A 20,103-nucleotide genomic window follows, 5' to 3' on the forward strand; every position below is an offset into this window, starting at 1 on the left:
AGTAGGACTAGGGAAATTCACAGTGGCTGTCTGCCCTGCAGGTGACCCGCTGGAAGAAGGCCTCAAATCTACTCGCCAGCCAGCCAAAGGAAACTGGATATTATGACCCCACTGGAAATTACGGCTTTGGAGATTAATGTGTGCATAGATGTATGTGTGCACACAGCCACCAGCACATGAGAAAGATGCTGCTGGATGCATTGCAGTAGGTGGGAATGCACCAAGCAGGCAGGCCTCCTGGGTGCGGCTCAACGCATCCATAAAGCTCTCAGCTACCCAGTGTGGCACGTAGCAGCAATCCAGTTGGCAGCTCGGTGGTGGCAGTGCACTGTGGGATGGCCACAAGTCACCCGCTGCCCTGGCTTGCAGAACCAAGCGGCCTGCATGCATAGGCACGGCCGCCTGCCTCCGTGCTGGGGTGGAGAGGAAGCATATGCGGAAAGCTGACACCATGTGTCATCCAGGAATTCGCTTGATAGCAGCCCTGTGATCAATCGCCCAGGGGAGTGGGCTTTTGGGGAATTATCAAGGAATGTAAAGGCAACCAGAAAGCTCCCTCTGAAGTCTCAGGGCAGTGAGTGACCTGCCTAAATGCCAAGGTGACAGATGCCTGTGTTCGGGCGCCCGACCACCCCTGCCAGGGCACAACAGGCAGGCTTTCATGCACTGCACGGGATACATTTCAGTGGGCGCATACCGGTACTGCAGAGCTGTCAGATAGCTCTGTTAGTGCAGCCAAGCCTTTAAATAGAAAAATGAGAACTTCTCTTTAACATTTATTTCGAGTTCCTGCAAAACCAATTTTGATGATGAAATCACCTACAGGGACTTTGTTTCCTTCCTTTGCTAAAGTGACAGCTTTCAAAATAACATCTGCAGTCAGGTGCATCAGAAGCAAACCTCATTTACTGGGTTTTAGAAAGCCTTTGTTTGTTCACTGGTGTTTGTTCTACATGCTTTAGAATACTTCCCTCCCTCTCACTGTTACACTATGTGTCCTGCAATGTGGTACCCACCACTGGGTTGGATTTTCAGAAGGAGCCGGCTCTGCCATAAATCCATCCTTGCTTAAACCATACTTCCAAGGCTTTGATCAGCAGCCATCTAGGAATTAGCAACTACGAGCAATTGTTAGTATGAATATTCATTTTCCATTTTTATTGTGAATATTCAGAGCCTTCAAAATATTTCGGTGCCCCTTCTCCACACAGCAATCAACCACACTGCGTGACTCCTGGGCTAATTTCCACAGGTGCCAATGTCCCAGTGAAAACATACAGTGCTCTTTTGCTGCCCGTGCAGGGAAGTTAGACTTTGCAGGAAGGGAGAAGTAGTGGAGGTAGTGGAGAGACCAGCAGAAGTATTTTCGCTCATTTGCGGCATGTTTTGATGGTTCTCACCATCACAGCCTTCCTGCAAACCAGTGGTGTATTTACACACCGACCTTTGGATGGCCATGGGGGTTGGTCTGGAACACCACGCAGCCCCTGATATACCGAGATGTGATGCTTTGAAGAGACAAGAAAATGAGTTTTCTAGTTATTTATGTAAGCAATTCCGAAAGCACATTACTGGTTTCTCATCTCAGAGAGATTTTATTTTTTTGTGGAGACTTTCCAAGGACAAAGGTTTCAATTCCAGAGCTACACCCAGGAAAAGAAAAGCAAAGAACACGAAAATCCCATAAAGATATTTCAGCAACAACAAGCACTGCACCAGTTGCTCATGTAGTAACTTCCTGGCATCTCTGGCACAAACAAGGGCCGAGGTCAACCATGTTACGATGGCTGCATTTACTGTTTGCCTCACATCTGCACAGTTCCTGATGGACGCTGCACTGCCCATGCCACATGGCATCCTCCCCCCAGCACTGCCTCCAGAAGATGAAATGCTCCTGCTGCTACACCGAGGCAATAATGAGAGACAGGAAGAGTGGACTCTCATTTCCTTCGGGCAAATTAAAGGTAAGACTCGAGTTCACAGAAAGGTTTGAAATGGAAGGGGCACCAGGCAGCATTTCCCTCAGCAGCAGCAGCCCCAGCTGAGCCCTGCCCTCCCAGCCATGTCTTGGACCCAGCTTTCTGCAGAGCCCCAGCTTTTTGCCTTCCTTGTGAGAAGGAGAACTCTCCCCTTTTTCCTTCCTCTTTTTTTTCCAGAAATCCCCTAGCATTCTGGGCACTCGATTTACAGCAGTTTGGCCCCGTGCCTTTCATTCAAAACCTTTACCATCTCACAGCAGCCTTCCCCAGTTCCCTGCTATTACTTCCTCAGCCTCCAGGCAAACATGGCTGCGCTTAAGGAGCGTTAATTGTTTGTGCTGCTCACTGCTCCCTCGGCCAGCACTGCCCTCAGACGTGCCTCCCACCCAGCACCAGCACGTGAGCCCCTCTCTGTCCTCTCTGAGAACAGGGCTGGGAAGCTCCTTTGCATTTTCCCTTCATTTTCAGTTTCCTGCGCTATAATTAACGTCAGCTATGGCAGATAGATAAGTGACAGGGGGGAGAAAGTGTCAGCGAGGAGCCGGCCTCACGCCCGTAACGGCGGGGTCCTTCCCAGAGCCGCACTGCTTGGGGCAGAGGTTGGCCATTACCGGCCATGAGAGCCACAAAACCCGAAATCAGTGAATTGTAAACGTGAAGATCTATGAAAGACACCACAAACAACTCCACCTCTGCGGTGACAGCAAGGACGTACTCCGTCGGTCACCTCAGCACTGGCGCTAGCGGCCTGCGCAGCACGGCAGCGAGGTGCACGCTGACATCAAATGGAGGCCGAGGGTGTATGAAATCATTGGGTGCGGGCATTTCTCTAGAAAATCCAAGTTATAAAGCAACAAAGAGAAAATCCGAGTTGCATTTTTAGTAGCAGCGTCTGACTACCAAAACAGTGCCATTAAACACAACTGGAGAATTCCAGCACCCAGGTATTACTGCGCCTGAGTAAAGAAGAGCATGACTGTGCCCCGAAAAACAGACAGAACATGTATGTGAGGGAGCGTTAAGGAAAGCAAACTGAGAGGTTTGCAAAGATTACTAGGCAGGGTAAATGTGCCGGGTATAGAAAAGACAATTAGAGGGGAAAAAAAAGTGTGTCTGTAGAGAAACAAATGAGAGGCAGTACAGACTTCGCCCTTCTCAATATTTCTAAGGAATACCACTGCGAAGTTTTGACAATTATGAAGCACGTTAGCTAATCACGGAGATTCATCAAGTGTGTCATAAGTGACAAGGAAAGAGTACTTGACTGCTAAAATTGGATGAGCCACAAAACCTCCTGACAATCACTTACATAAATCACAGGAACATATCCATCATTTGACACAGAAGGTGTTTCCAGGGAGTAATATTTTCATGCCAAGAACAAGAAAGTTTGTATACCTCATTTGGAATCACAGCGTATTTTGATCATTACCATATCAAAGCATTTCAATGAAAAAAAAAATTGGTTATGCTTTTGTGGTTTAAAACTAAAATATCTGCAAATGAGGCGGAGGAATTTCATGTCCACACCAAGGCAGTGTGAGCAGGTCAGAGCTGCGTGCCAGCAACTCAAGGCTGTCACTTGCATATAAGTAGTGAGGAATGACAGCAAACACACGTGCGCATTTTAGGCAGCGACACTTCAATCCAGTAGGCAGCACCACATTACAAATGTTAATCCTAAATGGTTTATTACGTTACTGGAACAAAAGAGATGTGGCAGAAGGTTTATTGCATTTTGTTTCAAGGACTGTACGTGTGATATTACAACATATGAAAAGCTAAGCACACTTCAGTGAAAGCAGTTGTGATTCTTTGCTTTCAAGCATCAGCTTCTGGTTTTGCATCCGTAACTGGAAATGTCCTCATTTATTTTGTTGGCCATTTTTTAACTTGTATCTCCCCCAGCATTATTCCAGATATAAATTTATAACATCGTTAATATGAAATTTCACTACGAAATTTCACTTCTTCCTAACACAGATTAAAACAAACAAACAAAAACCCACAACAAAGAAACAACTTGCAACTTTTCTTCCAAAAAATGAAGCTCTGGCTCACCTGTACTTCCTTTGGTGCTGACTGCAGCCTGAACAAGAACTGTTCTTCAGACACTGGGCTGCACCCAGCCCAGAAGGGGCACCCTATGTTTCACTCCCATTAGGGCGACTGACTGCCTTCTTATTCCATAAATCTCCAAGTGCGGAGAAAGGAGCAGCATGTGGACTAACATGGGTTAGCAGCTGAGCAGCTCCAGAAACTGATACTGACACAAGGCATGGGTTTCCCTTCAGAACGGGGTGGCACAGGAGACGCAGAAGGTTGTTCTAAGTATAAGGTAACAGGAAGATGCAAAGAGCAGCAATAAAACACATACCTCTTGACACATTATCCCAAGAAGGAACAACCTGCCATCCACAGCTTCTTTCCTTGCTTCTGCAAATACTTTTTTGCCTTATTCAGTGTCTGATAGTAGCTCTCAGTATCATACCCTGGAACTTTACGTAAGATTATGCTTTGTCAACATCCCATGGACTTTGAAGATATCAATGACAGCTTTAAAAATAGCACACTTATTCTGTTCTCTACCACTCCTGAAATGCTGTCACGAGATATACTGATAATTAAATCTCTCAGTACATGAAACGGCATCCCTCAGCCAGGTACAATGCATATACTCCAGCAGTACAATTAGTCTGAGATGGCATCCTAGATTTTCTAGCTCACAAGGTCAACAGAGAAAAGATGGGAAGTAACACCTATTCAGCTGCAACCATTACTGGTATACATCTGTGAATATGTTTGCTGTGTATCTTTATTTAAATCTTACAGTTGCATTAGTGGTAGAAGGAGATAAAGATTAGATTTTATAAGTTCATAAATAAAATATAGGATGTTTAAAAACAGATTAATAGAACTGTATTTCACACGCCCAGCATGACTTGTGCAGCAGTTCTTAATATCTTTGTGTAAAAGATTCTACATAGTTGCCACCTACTTGACGATGAAGTAAAAAGTAGGTTGTCCCAGTAAAAGTAAGGCATCTGCATGTAATATCATGCGCAAGTTACCTTGGTTACCAGAATCACAGGCAGGTGGATAGTTTAAAAACAACTTATCTTCAGTGACTTTAAAACAGTATTTGCCATAAAAAGTGCTCAGCTCCATTACCGGCTGCATAGCTGTGTGTAAGCTTGCAGCAGCACCGTAAGCAGCCGCAGGTCTCCAACAGCAGCAGCACTGGCTATGGCCACACAGAGGAAACAAAGAAGTCACTGATATCTATACTTGACTCAGTTTATGTGACGTTATTTCACAAAAGTGGATAAATCTGAAATCCCAGTTCTTTGGATGACCTGCAGAGAACGCAATATAACACAGCTCAGTAATTTTGCTGTTTACCTCTCCACAGAGAGAGAATTACACTTCCCTGCGCATGCTGTGATTTATAGTGCTCTGTTTTGTTTGCGCTCATAGATTCCTATTAAGATTATTAAATCATATAGCCACTGATGGACCTCAATTAGCACTGAAAACACACAGGAAAAGCTTTGTTAAAAATAAAGTCAGCTGACAAAAGACATCCTTGAATCCAAGTTTTCTCATACAACGAAACAAATAACCTGATGAAACAAAATACAATGGGAAACTAGCTCCAACCCTAACTATGGAGGAACACCCCGGCAGCTCATAATGAGCACGGGACTGTCATTTATCCTGAAGCTCAGACCAAGGCATTGTCCATCCTCTCCATCAGTTCTTTGTTACCAATTCCATGATTGTTTGCAAGCATATTAAACCCAATTAACAGTTTGTAGAAATAAGTATCTGGCCTTTCCTAGGAAACGTAACGAATTCTTTGGAGAGAACTCGGAGAGAACTCTTACTGAATTCCCTTTCATTGCACAAGTAGTCCAGGCTCTTCCTCACCACTTCCAGCCCCAGACGATGGATTTTGTCGCGTTCACTTCAGTCGAGGTTGAACCCTCAGGAAGAGGCTCAATGGACAGCCTAGAAGAAACCTGTGCTCCAGAAATTCACTTGAAACAAGGATACAAGGCATAGTTTGAGTATAAATCCAGATTAATCAAGTTCTAAGGGGTGACAAGGGCTTTACACTTCCATCAATTTCAGCATTTGGTGGCACTGCCATAAAAAAAACCCCAGCAACTACAGAGCAAAAAATTCAATATGCATTTCTATTTAGTTGTAAATCTGTAATTTACTGCTACTACTGCAAAAAATTGTGATTTCTTTTTAATGTATCCATATGTTACATTTAAATCTATCTTAAACCTTTAACAGAAGAATTAGGTTAAATTAATGGCGATGAAAACAAGAGGTACATTACCTACTGCAGCCCCAAACCACCTTCACTGGTGTCTTTACATTCTGTAAAACAAGACACCTTCTTTTCCACCTTCTCCAAACAGATTATCTCATAACAAACTGCTGGCTAGGAACAATAATTGACAAATCTTTTACAAAATGGCAAACCAGACTTCTTTGCTTTAAGAAGAAACAAATAGTAGTCAAATGTAGTCAAACCTATCAGCGTGTGTGAAGGAGGCACCAAAAAATGAACAGTTCCTTTTTACCCATTTTGTTTCTCACAAACAGTTGAAAATCAATTCAGTTTTTAAAAGCTTGCATCAGTTGGCTTAGTCTAAACCCATGTAATATGTTTTTAATTAGTGTGAAAGAAATTCTCCATGTATCTTTAAGAATGGATGGATTCAAGAGGAAAATAAATTAGTGCAGTGAATGCACAAAAGGAACTTAAAAAACTTTACGCTGACAGCAAAGTACCAATCCTAAAAACCCCAGCTACGGGGCACAGTGTTTTCCTTCCTGTGCAGCCCTGGAGGGAATGGCAACTTAATGTTCTAAGCAGTGCATCCCAAATCACACAATACTGCTCCTTTGCAGAGATTATGGGAAATTAGTAACACAGCCAAGGACCATACAATATGAACGTCCTAAGTGCTGAGCTGCTTTCTGAAGAGCCAGCAGTGGGAGGAAGGAGCCTCATGGAATGCCAGGGAATTAAATTTGCCTGTCATAAGAATGCCGTAGTTTTTCTTTTAGACAGAACAATACAAAAAGGAGTGAGGGAATGTAGCCAGACTACGGCCCCCCAGCTTAGAAAGAGGCCTAGCTAATGGCTGTCATTTTTCTTTTTGCACTGAGACTGCTGAAACCACGGCCTATTTAGACCTTGAGGGGAAAAAAAACAACATTCCAGGACAACACAGGTACATTCTTAATGCAAGCAGTGGCAGACGTTGGTGATCCAGCAATAATTAGCAGCAAGGAGTTATGAAGAAGAGAAAATATAGATATATTTGTGCTCAAGTCGCCACAGGGAACTTTTCCCACATATTCCAACACAAAAGGAAAGGCAAAACAATCAGGGTTTAAATTGCAATAATGTCCCATCAGTTAGATACCCAGTCTCTCTGACTGAAAACAATCATCCATATTCCACTCATAAATGGCTGCAAATTTGTATTTAATTTCAGTCTTCTATACCTGACCTCTGGTACTTCTCAGACGTCACACAGGCGTTTGAGAAGTAACCAGGATGCATCATTTCACCATGTGAAAATACCATCAGAAGAGAGCAATACTTGACTCAGAATCGCCATCTTCTTGCAGGGAAACGGCCACACCTTCTTTAGTAAGCATGCAAATCTCTGTTGAGTTGAAATAAACCAGCTGACCTGATTAGCAGACCACAAACCACAGGACACATGAGGCAAAAGACTCCCTGGTGCATTTGCCTCTCCATTGGTGACGAGGACCATCCTAGGATTATTACTTTAAAAATGTTCCAGAGAGCTCATAGTCTGACTCAGTATCTAGAAATCTAAGTCTTCCCTTTCTGGGTATTTTAATAATACTACACAAATAGTAAGAAAAACAGTATTAAAGTTGACTTATTGAAGAAGTAAGAAGTTAACTTCTTCAGCAAAACACCACTGTTGGCAGGCACGCTCTCATGACTTCCCTCAACATCTTTTCACTGATTTAGTGCATCCATGTTAGCAGATAGAAAGAAGATAAAGATTTATTTGCTCATAAACACCTCTCAAGTCAGCAGCAGACAGCTGCCCTCTGTCTCAGGGAGAAGACTGTATTCTGACTGGCATACTGAATGTTTTTGTCAATATGGATTGGACATATTGATGTGTGCTGTTTCACATCCCCCAGCAGTACCTCTTCCACACTCCCATGGGGCTCGACATGAAATCTGACTTCTCCTCAGGAGAAAATGAAGTTCACACACACTCACATACGTACACATGTCTTTGATCCGTATAAACTCAGGACACAATGAACAATTTCCCATCCGTTATTTTTACCCTAACATTTCACAACTGCAGGAGAGAACCTGACCATTAAAGTAAGATGCCTACTGAACAAGTAACACCCCAGCCAAGCACGTGCCCAGACTCTTCTCCTTTCAGAGTGGAAGAGAAAGAGATCTGGGTTTCAATTTTGCAATTTGGAGCTCACTCCAGGCCACCTCTTCCATCTTCTTCCACCAGCTGCAGCTTTCAATTGAGGCAGGCTACAGCTAACCGAGTCATACGGTTTAGCAGATCCAATAAAATCATCCAGATGGGAAAGATCCTTCCTCAAATGCCTTGTTATCTTAATTAGATAATAGTTTTTAAAGTTCGTTAGTTCAGGCTGCTAGGAGGCAGACACATACATATGACTCATTTGAATGACTCTGGGCAAAGTTCAACTATCTCCTTGCACCTGCATCTGATTTAGCATGATTGTCTCTTGCTCTTTCGCCACTTGCCACATCAGCTCCTTAAGGTTATGCAATTTCCTGAAGTGGGGCAAAACTCTTACCTTCCATTTCTGTCCATTATATTTATCTTTGGAAAAGGTCTCCTATGCCTTCTCTGGAACAAGTCCTTTCTTTCAGCCACCTTGCTATTCACGCCAAGTAAAAGAGGCTACACGTGCAAAGCAAGCCAAGAAAGGGGAAAAAAAAAGTCCCAGATGATATAGGAAAGAGTTTTACATGATTACAGAAAGTTTCCAAACACTAATAACTTTCATAGACTAAGCTGCGTTTTGCATTAGCAGGATGACTTGTTTTCCGTGATCTCCTTTGGTCTTTTGAAACCTCTTAAAAGCAGCACATTTCACATGGCAATTTGCTGTAGGTCTGTTAATTTTTGCTGCATTCGTCACAGAAAATACTTCTCTTTCCCTCCGCAACAGACGTTTTAGGAATGTCCTTCTGTTCATTTTCTGTTCCACACATTGTAGATGTTCTCCTCTAAGAAAAGCTCCACTAAACACAGCAAGCACGCGTAGATGCAGTGAGGCTGGGCAAGAGAAATGTACTTAAAGTTGCCTCAGAATAACACATTGTAAAGGCAAGACACAATTACAGTCACAATATCCACAGTTTATACATACAAATTATCTGATGAGAGACAAAGTTGCTAAATAAAACTCTAGGACTTCACTAGGGACCTTTGTTGGAGTGAGACATTAGCCATGAAACTCCTGCCACTGAATTTCAGCCATCTGAAAGCCAGGCACCAGCTGAAAGCCAGCTATAAAGGCAGCTCTCCCCCCAAAGCCAGTTCATTCTGTCTAACCGTGGCCACAGTGACCTGGGTGTAAACCATACGAACCCCAGCCTGAGGAGAGCATGACTGCCTCTGCAGCTTCTCCCTCTCCTCACTGCCCAAAACAGGAGTGTTAACGCCCATCCTGATGTTCACAAGACTAACTCTGAGCAAGTCAAACTCTTCTTTAAGAGCAGGTAGTTCCAGTATTTCATACAGAGATGTTATACATGTTCATGTACAGATCTTGGCACATCTCGTATACTGATACTGAAATAAATTATCAGTGCAAGTAACACTCACCAGGGCACTCTACTTTCATGACATGCCAGTGGCACCTAACTGCCACTTACCTGGGTGTATTACCCAGATGCAACAGGCTTATATCTATTCTTTACACCTCTCTTTAGAACAGGCATAGATGAACTTGTCCTGTAATATTCTCAGCAGCTCACCAGTGCCAGGTTTGGCATATCTGAAAAGGGAGACTACAGAAGCAAAACAGGAGCTGATCTGTGATGGAAGTATAGCAGCAGGAAACAGAACTACTCAAACTCACTTCTTTATGTGCAAGAAGATGCTTCCCAAAGGAAATAATTCACTTTCTTCTGTACTGAGGAAAAATGATAGAGCAGTCATTGATGAGTGAAAGGGAGAGGAAATAACACAAAAAGAATTGAACACAGCCTAGAGCCTATTGTGTAAAAAGTCAATTTCAACCTGAGAATGCTGTCTAGGAGAACTACTGCCACTGGGCTAAGTAAGCTGCACCAGCTTGCTGTTACGAGGCCACAAGGTAACACCCTTGCCATAAAATGGCTCTGCAGTAAGTTATTATGAAACAAGACTAGCTGCACATACCACATGCACACACCACATGCAAAATTCAGCGTGCAACATCAGGTCTGCCCTTTCACAAAAGAACAGTAGTAGGATAAAGATAAATTTACTCAGGGCATGATCACTCATTTTATGTATCAGTCCAGGGCGTGCAAATCCAAGGCACCATGTGAACAGCCTCTAACGACAATTTATGACCCATAATGATATTTTAATACATACTCAAACACTACATATCCTCCCAAGTAAAACGGAAATACGTAAGGCTTGCATGCAAACACAGGAGCAGTGTTATCTAGAGATCCTAGCTCAGCCACTGTCGGGATTCAAAGAAATTGCCCCAGCATAAAACAGTTCCAAGCCTAAGGGTTACTAAAATAAACAGTATCTGGATATAACCCACTGGGGAAAACACAAAAGGTTATTTCAAAGTTAAGGCTGTCTGTATCTGGCCAACAATGGGTCCATTCTGTGCTCCAAGATACTGTCATCAGTATTTTGGCCTTTGAATTTTTGTTGTACCTACAAACAAGGATCAGGCTCAAGCATATCCCCCCGCCAGTGACCTGAACGCTTTCTGTTCTTGTTGCCTTCTGTACCTCCACTGGAGATGAGATTTGAACCAGTCACATTGCTGACAAAGAGCTCAGCCCACATAGGCTCTCACACAGGCTGCAGCGTGCTCAGCCTCACTTCTGCCTGATCCCACGAAGATTTAGGAGGCACCAGGACCTCTCCCAGAAGCCTCAGGGCCATGCCGAACTCCAAACCTGAACACACACACGCTCCCAGAAGAAGCAAAGGACACTGTGCTTTAGCATCTCCTACTTACTGTCTGGATTTAGGGGCAAATCTATTTTTACTAGCAGGTTAAGTATTTAGGACAATAACCCAGAAGCACAAAAGGATTTCACCAACTGCTCTACAAGTCAGTCTTCCAGCAGAGCTAGCAACAGTAACTTAACAGACTGCAGCAAAGAGGTACCAAATCTCAGTGCTTCACAAAAGTCCAAAGAGGGAGGAAAAGAGAACTTCCAGCAGATCTTCAGCCAAATGTGTCCACTGCTACGCCAAGAGAGAACCCAGCTTTTGCAGAAATGAACCTGCCAGCACTGTGGTAAAGTGCTGTCTGGACATGGCCCTGGGCACCCTGCTCTGGGTACCATGGCTTGAACAAGGGTTGGACCCAGAGACCCCTGCCAACCTCAGACAGTCTGGCATTCTTTCTCTGAACACAAAAACCAACAGCTGGGAACTGAAATGTAGCGCAGCGGCCTGAATTCTGAAGGTCTGCAGGCAGAGAGAACAGAACCTCTTACTGCTGCCCACTGTTACCTCACTGCTGGAATCAGTGCTGTTACAGAAACTGTTTTTACATCTTCTTCAACAGGGGATGGGAAGGAAAGTAAGAATCTCTGTTTTGGTTTGGACAATAAAAGAAGCTGTGTGCAAGAAAAGGGACAATTGGATATGGGGGTGATGATTTCACAAAGCTCGAGGCTGGTGGTTACCCTGAGCACCTCCACTACAAAGGGCAGCACTCGGGGAAGGGTTGGAGAAGGGAAGATGCCAGCTGAGGCTGCCACCTCTGTTGCAGCCCTTCTGAACGTGGTCCTTAGGGTTACGGCTGCTGTTCAGAAGTGTGTGTGACAATGCATTTATTGTCAAAGGAAGGGCAGGGCGAGGAGGGAAATCTCTCTAACTCACTGCCAGGTGGTTTTGACAGCTTTTGTACTTGAATTTCCACACATCACATCACCAGGGAGGAAGAGCTCTGGGTTGCGAACACCTAAACCAGAGCTCAACCACAAACCATGACGAGAGCACAACCAGACCCCAACGCTGCATGGCTGCTGCCCTACCACCTTGCCTTGGAGCCACCCCCAGCCACACTGCGTCTTTGGAGGTACAGTCGGTGTTCCACGCTATGCCTGCACTCCCCTGAATGGCTTCTTGGCCATGTGTCCCAGGCAGGTGCTGCTGTGTGCCCTGAAGAAGGGGGACATCTGCTTTGGGGCATCCCCAGGCAAAAAGGACGTGTGACTATCTGCTGTCCTATCAGAGAGGTAGGTGGGAAGGGAGGAAGCCTTATGGGGAATTTAATGAGAGAACAAACACACAGGCAGAGTGAACTGCATCTGAAATAATTATTTTTGCCTTTCAGGTGTTAACCTTAAAAATAAAACAACACTGCAACAGTATACTGAAGATTTCAATAGAATCAGAGGAAAGGGCAAAACAAACTCATAAGCAGAGCAATTTTGGAAAGGGAATTAGCTCTCATAAAACGTTAAGCATGCTAAACTCTAACATGTTGATTTTCTAATACAAATGTAAATTTTACTTAAAACTTAATTTATTTTCTTTGCATTTCTTCCAGCACACACACATTACAAGCAAGTTGTTGCTAGTGGGCTTACTCAGCTATGAACACTACACTAACACTATCAGTAAGATCAATCATGCACTAAATTGCTACTGAAAATATACTGTCTCTTCTGGCTTTATTTCTCCACATGGTTGACCTGCTATTTTCCACTGTACATTTTTTATGTAGGGAGTAACTGCGTTTTGAAGTCGCCTCCAACTTAACCAGCAGCTTCTGCACAAGGGTCAGCATGAAATACTTTTTCTCATACTCTGATGATACCAAAAGCGGTAGCCAATACAAACACCGAGGCCTTGGTCAGCCTTTGTTTCAGACTGGGATGGTTAACCAAGGCTTGAACAGCCTCTGAAATGGAACTACAGCCATTCTGGTCACTTGTCGCTGACAGATGCACCAGCAGTATCAACCCTCTTCAGAACAGGCTGACTTCAACCACAACTTTCACTTAGAAACTAATTAACAGTAATTAGGCTTCAGAAAAACCCCACAATACTATCAGCAAAAAGATCACTATCAACAATCAAGGGCCATCATTTGAAAACAGAAATACGCTTATGAGGTCACAAAGCCTCTGCTCGGCTTTGGTTTACCAGCGAGAAGTCCAGGAGGAGGAACCTGGGCCCCCAGTCAGGGTGTCCGACTCATGAAGCAGATGTGCAGGTGACTGTGGGGCTGTAGGGGAAGGGACAGCTCTGCCTCAAGTGCTTCTGATGCTACAAGCACCGGCAGACCCAGCAGCCACCTTAAAATACCCCAAAAGGAAATCTGCTTTTCGAGCAACGTCAGTCAATATTTACCTTAGCACTCTAAAGATATTTTCTGAAGAAAATCTGTTTTCCTCCAGTGGGATACTACAACACGAAGTCTTATAGACATCTTCATTTTAGCTGAAGGCTTTGAGGTGTTGCATTCCTTTGGGCTTACTCCTAGTGGAAATTCTTTAGATGCTGAATTTAAATGGGCTTTAAACAAGCTCGGATGCTCAAATGCCATTGTTTTCTCTCTCCGGCGGTTACAGCTGCAGCAACAAGGCTGGTCCATCAGCGGGTGCCTGACCTGCTTCTAACAGATGCTCTCCACGACCTCTCCCAACATCAACATGAACTTCAGGCACTTTAAAAAGAGCCTCAACATACCCACAATGTGGTCGGCACACAGATTTCTGCCATCACTGGGCCGTAACACCAGAGCTGTTCTACAGCTCATAGAAAACAGCACATACCAGAAAAAGGGGAAATAAAGACTGTGGTGGCATCATATCGAAAGCTGAAAAGCAAGCACTGCTAGTCATCATTTCAGCTTTGGCTCAGCAAACCCTCAGCTTTCATAACACCAAGCACACAGGATTTCATCTGTGGTCTTGAAGACAGCTGATTCAGAAAGGGAAGCCTCCGTATCACTTTCGGTTCCCCAACCCTCTGATAATCCTTACTGTAACCCTGACCCAGCCCCTCTCTGCTGCGGCTGACAGCGTGAGAAACATCGCACCAAGTCCTCAGACAGAGTGAGAAGTACAGGAGACCACGTCTGGGGTTGTGCTCTGAACTGTATTTGCCTGCATAATGCTGAGCCATGCTTAATTCACCAACCAAAAAGCTGATTAGCCATTTCAAAAGCCTGCCATGAGGCTTAATTAATCAGCATCTGCTTCTTGGCTCGAAGGTACTGAAGTTACAGATACAGTCATTGGGTTTCCCAGAAGCTAAGGGTGAGGGGGGGACACATTTTGCAACATACAGCGTCTTCAAGAGTGCTGCCATGCACAGGCAAAGACTGTCTCCTTAGGGGAGGGTGAGGAATATCACGGCATGTCAGGAGGGACCCAGCAGTGGGTAACCTGCCACACATGGGCACAGCCCTTAAACCTTCAGCCTCTGCAGGGGTGAGCACTGACACCTCGACTGCAAACACTTCTCAGAGGACAACGTGTTATCTTCCCTTTGCAATCAGAAATTACAAGGGCACAAACTGACAGGCCTAAGTTGACAAAAATTCTCTAGCAGAGCTGAGATTTGAACCCACTTCCAATCCAGGGCTTTATCTATTAGGTAAAGCTGCCCAAAAAGATAAGCTCTGTTTTTGTGTCCTTGCTAAAATAGGGTTCTCCACGTGTTGTTTTTTTTTTTCCCAAAATGACCTAGCTCTTTCTCATTACTGTTTCCCTTGGAAACAAAAACCTATTTTGCACAGTTTCCTTTGGTGTGCTTTTCTTTCTTTTTTTGAATAATTGCTCCTAAAATTAAGTTTTGGGTTTTTTTTTGGTTTTTTTTTTTGGTTTATGCAGCTCTATATGGCTCTTTCTGATAAATGCAGAATGAAAGCACAACGGAACTTCTCAGCCACGCTGTTACTGAACAACCACCATCTATGGGCGCCAGCACAAGGCACAGATCTGACCCCGGAGCAGAAGAATGTTGCCTTGTGCTTTGGGTGGCTGCTGGAGTGGCAGTGCCTTGGGCTATTTCAGACTTTCCAAGCTATATTTTCACTCTTTCTCCTAGTGCTGAGGAATTACTTCCTAAAAACCACAAGCAAAATGGGTTAGCGTCCTATCTCCTGGACATCAGTCAATAGTCCCATGTCTGCGCCAGTTAAGAACATATCTTTGTGTCCGCAGCCCTACTGTGGGGAGGAAACGATGATAAATTGGGAAAACTGGCTCTTTGAAGAAAATATCCAAAATAACTTTTCTGTCTGCAGGCTTTAAGTCCTCAGGGGAGGGTCAGGTTGGATATTAGGAACATGTTCTTCACCAGACGGTGGTCAGGCACTGGAACAGGCTCCCCAGGGCAGTGGTTGCGGATCCGAGCTTGCCAGTGTTCAAGAAACATCTGGACAACACTGTCAGTCATATAACCTCATTTTTGGGTGGTCCTGTGCTGAGCCAGGAGCTGGACTTGATGAACCTTATTGGTCCTTTCCAACTCGGTATATGCTATGATTCTATGAAGTCCCAAAGTCACCTATGAGAACTAAATGAGAACTCTGACCATGCCACACAGGATACCCTACCTGAATGACAGGACCCGATGTGAAGCTTAGGCAGCTTGCCACAAAGAAAACATGGACACGCACAGTAGAGAATGCATCTTACTGGGAGAGAACAGCATGCTTACTTACCAGGTGACCTTATTTTGGTAGGGCAGGAGCTGTACCTACGTCTGAAGGACACTGGGACCTTGTCAGAGCAAGGACTCCGCCGCTGCCCCTCAACAGAACTGCTGCTGGCCCCTGATCCAACTCCAGGGCCAGAGGAGAATGTCAATATAGAAGCAAGCTGAAAGTATTTTCCCAAGAATCAAATGTGTTACACAACCACACTCTCAACCCTTGGTTACTGAACACAGCAAAAGGACAGTGGCAAAACCAACACTTAACTTTAAAAACCGGGCTGTGAAGCTGCAGCTCGCTGACCACAGCCTCAGATTCCAGAGCCAGCAGATTAGGTGACAGTAAGCCCCAGCCATATTCCTGACTGCTTCATCTCTTTGTAAGCAATTACTAAAAGACCACAGTATGGTCTCAAGCATGTAAGAAATGAGGGATAGCCTATGACAAAAGTTTTGCAAGACTGCAGCATCTGTGAGAAGTACATCTTGCAGTACTGCTTGTCTTCTGCCAGAAGTGATACAAGGGAATCTATTCCTCACTCAAGCTTATTTCATTTTACAACCACTAACGGTTATGAAACCATTTATGAAATTCAATGAGTAACATATTGTTTTCCTTTCTTTTTAAAATATATTAAAAGTAGAATGCAATAGAACTCTAATTTCAGTGTGTCAAAGTTCTGTACAAAATAAAAATGAAAATTATTATTATTCACTTACAATTCATCACTGGTTTGCAGAATGTACATATATCCAAATCTCAATGAACATGACATCACAAGGATGGCAGATGAGAAATGAGAACTGGATGAGACTGGCTAATGAAGACAGCATCCAGTCCAAGCTCCTACCTTTTCCTGGCTGTAAATCTGCATCCCAGAACCTCAAACCACACGTGACGAATGGCGATGGAAATACAACACACCGCTTGAGCTGCAATGAACTGCAGAAGTACATGTTTTCCATTCTGTAAGTCTTAATTTTTGTTGGAATTAATTTTGAATCACATGCCCCTGAATAGATAGGAAGCAAAAATTTATTTCAGCATACATTCCTTTCCTCTTCTCGGAGATGAAGAAGAGAAAGAAGGGACTGGCAAGACACATTTAAACTCTAAAATAATCCTTTCAAATGACATTTTGCCAGGAAATTCCCTTCAATGCAACACAAAAGAATTAATACAAATAGACTGCCCTTGTAAAGAGAATTGAAACATTCCCATTCTCTCTCTGGTGCTAAAACCTTTTAGCAGAACCACTGTAAAATAGTTTCATTCAGGAACACGAGCACAATACACCAGATTTTTTTCTCATTTCAGAGATACCAAAGCCCTTAGTGCTCTAATCCTCCCTCAGCAGCCCACCACTCACAGCCCGCTCAATCCCCAGCTCGCATCGCTGCTTTCCTTTCTCCCCACGCTCCACGTGCCCACTGAAGTCTTCCCTTTCACTCTCATTCCCTGACTTTCCCCCAAATCAAAGCTCGCATTACTTCAGATCATTCCTGCAGACCCCAGTTTGAGAGGGAGTTTGAGAGGGAGGGCACCTCAAGCCCTTTCTTCTGACACCAGGTGAAGGAGGATGCATTCCTGGGGTTACTGTGCCATGCTCACACATCAGCATTGGGTGCTGCCTGTTGCAGTGTCCCATCCGCTGCAGAACCCATGCACGTAACAAGCTGCAGGCTCCATGTTGTGCAGAGCAAGCCCTGCTTTGACACCAGCTGCTCCAGCTGCCTTCAGCTCTTCATGACCATCCTGCCTCAGGAGGAGCTCCAGCTCCTCCAGCAGGGAGAAGGGCTCATGCTCTGCATGGGGCCAGACCCCAGAGCACCAGCTGGAGACAGATTTCTTTTTCCCAGTTTTCCTGATAAAGACGCTGCAGAAATTCAAGCAACTGGCCAAGTGAAACGAAGGCTCTTAACATTTCTGGTCCCTCAGGCTTTGCTTGCTTCCCCAGGAGGAAATCCTCACCAGCACAGGAGGTCAGCACGAAGCTGAGATGCTGCTTCAATCCACCTATGAAGTATTTGGGCAGATACATGAGATCTAAGTGATATCTGGGTCTCACATAACATGCTTTTACTGAATATATGATCTGTACATATGCAGCCATGTGTGTGGGGGAACTCCTGCCTCTCTTGGAAAGATGGGGCCATAGGCTCCATCCACAGGGGATACTGGAGGCCAAAGCTATTTAAAGGAGAACTGGTGTTTGGAAGGATTTCCTCCTCCCGTCTCCACAGATCGTCTGCAAACCTTTCATATTTTATTTGAAAGAAAAAAAAAAAAAAAAGGAAAATTCATTTCCTATCCTGTAATTTCAGTGGGTACTGTCCCATATTCACCACTCCAGACTGCAAGCATCACTCCTAACTGAAAGCAGCATACAACCACTGCAGTCAGCAGCTTTTAGAGATGGGATCCATAAATCAACATGCTCACAGAGCCTGAGACTTGCAGTAGATTCATGGCCTGCTCTCACGCCCACAGGCCATTAGCCACAAGGCTACCTCATAACAAGGACATGGTGGCAATTCCATGGAGAGGCCAAACGGCCTACACGCACATGGGCACGCTCCAACTTCATGTGAGGATGGGACCAAAGCAAACCCACAGGGAGAAGGAAATCTGCAGTGCTGGCATCTCTGAACTGAACTTTGCCCCAGTACGACATCCAAAACAAGCAACAGGGAAAGACACTCATTTTCCAGGCAAACTCAGTATGTGGATTTTCCACAGGCAGTGGAAACAGAAATATTTGTTCTTCTATGAAAGCACCACCTGTGCCTAGTCTGACTTTAAACACAATCCCAAACCCGTATGTAGACACATACAATCCGGGTACAGCTCCCATCCTCACCGAGCGCCTGCAATCCCAGCCAGGCAGGCAAGATTTCTGCAGAGCTCATGGTCAATCTTTGAGGCCTGAGCCACCTGACCCATCTCTTAATGCTGTGTCAGGACAAGAACTGCACCCTGGGGCACTCACTTCTCTCCTACAACACTCACACACCTTGTGTAGCATGCGGCTGCTGTGATCTAGTGGATCCACTTTATTCAGCCTGCATAGCCAATATCCAGCCCATACCTCAAGTGGTGTCAGTCATAGCTCTGCCACTGCACATACGTGGTGGGGGGCCCAACAGACATCACCCCACATTTGGGATGGGGCGGTCCCGTGCCCCCACAGGGGACTGGCAAACAGCGTGTGTGTGTCTCAGGGCTGCCTTCAGGCACAGGCATGGGGAGGAGTACCAAGAATGCAGTGCTTGTGCCTGTTTTCTCACTGCAAACACTGAGAAGCACTTGGCCGGGGTAGAAGATAAACCCTTCCTTCTGCCCCTGCTTTGCTGGATTAGAGGGATTCGCTCACGCACCAGTTACAACTCTGAGTTCAAGTGGAAGATCTCCCTTTCCTTCCTCTTGAATGTTTCTTGTTACAGGAGATTGAGTCAGCAGGACACCTGGGGATCAGACAGAATGGATTCCAGCACAGAATCAGAGCCTCAAAGTCAAATCCCACCATTGCTGAAATGTTGCTAGGTGTCTTTGTTATTCTGCCCAATACCTCCTGTTTCGGTGCTGTCAAAACAACGGTGTTCTCTTAGCACACGGATGCCCCGGGAGGCATCGTTACTGTGCTCCAGGAGCATTATGTGGCGCTTCCAGCGCCCAGAACCTAACAGGGGCTGCTGGAGCACAGCCTCCTGCCTAGGAACCTGCAGGGTGCAAGGAGTAAACAGCGAGATACACACAGAAACACGTACGTGCTCCAGTAATTAGACGGGGCAGTTGTGGTGAATACCAACGTGGCTGGTCGTGGTCCGCATTTGTTAAAGAAAAGTGCAACCAAACAAGTTGCAAGAGAGATTTTTAGTACGTGTGTATATTTTGCTATCAGCAAGGGCACAAAGATTATCAGCCTGAGTCCCAGGGACTCATTAGCTCCAGCTATCGACCCACAAAGCAAACCTCATTTTCTGGGAAGAGCTGGCCAGGGACGCCCAGGCTGACCCACACCGCAGTGGGTTTCGGTCCCTGCCCGCAGGCACGTCGTCACCCGCTGCCTCCCCAGCCAAGCAGCAACGCCGGGATCTGATCCTCCCTTTGTGCGAGGGTACTCATTTGGAGGGGGTGATGGGATACTAACATCGGGGTTTAACTCAAGCACACAAAAGCCAGG

The 20,103-nt window shown here is 45.0% G+C and overlaps 1 protein-coding gene and 1 long non-coding RNA gene across 3 annotated transcripts in view; one reads left to right on the forward strand and one right to left on the reverse strand.

The window, feature by feature from the left end:
* Positions 1-20,103, reverse strand: part of EXT1 (exostosin glycosyltransferase 1) — a 168,118-nt gene that overhangs the window by 119,951 nt on the left and 28,064 nt on the right. The gene's annotated exons all lie outside the window — the stretch shown is intronic.
* LOC121109904 lies at positions 11,179-17,720 on the forward strand. 2 transcript variants are annotated; one of them, XR_006938514.1, is made up of 3 exons: positions 11,179-11,825; positions 12,183-12,486; positions 12,585-17,720. It is a non-coding gene; the product is annotated as an uncharacterized LOC121109904 (long non-coding RNA). The 2 variants fall into 2 exon arrangements; XR_005857639.2 differs by having other exon boundaries at positions 11,179-12,486.

The sequence above is a fragment of the Gallus gallus genome, chromosome 2 (genome assembly GCF_016699485.2).
Source record: "Gallus gallus isolate bGalGal1 chromosome 2, bGalGal1.mat.broiler.GRCg7b, whole genome shotgun sequence".
Lineage (NCBI taxonomy): Eukaryota > Metazoa > Chordata > Aves > Galliformes > Phasianidae > Gallus > Gallus gallus.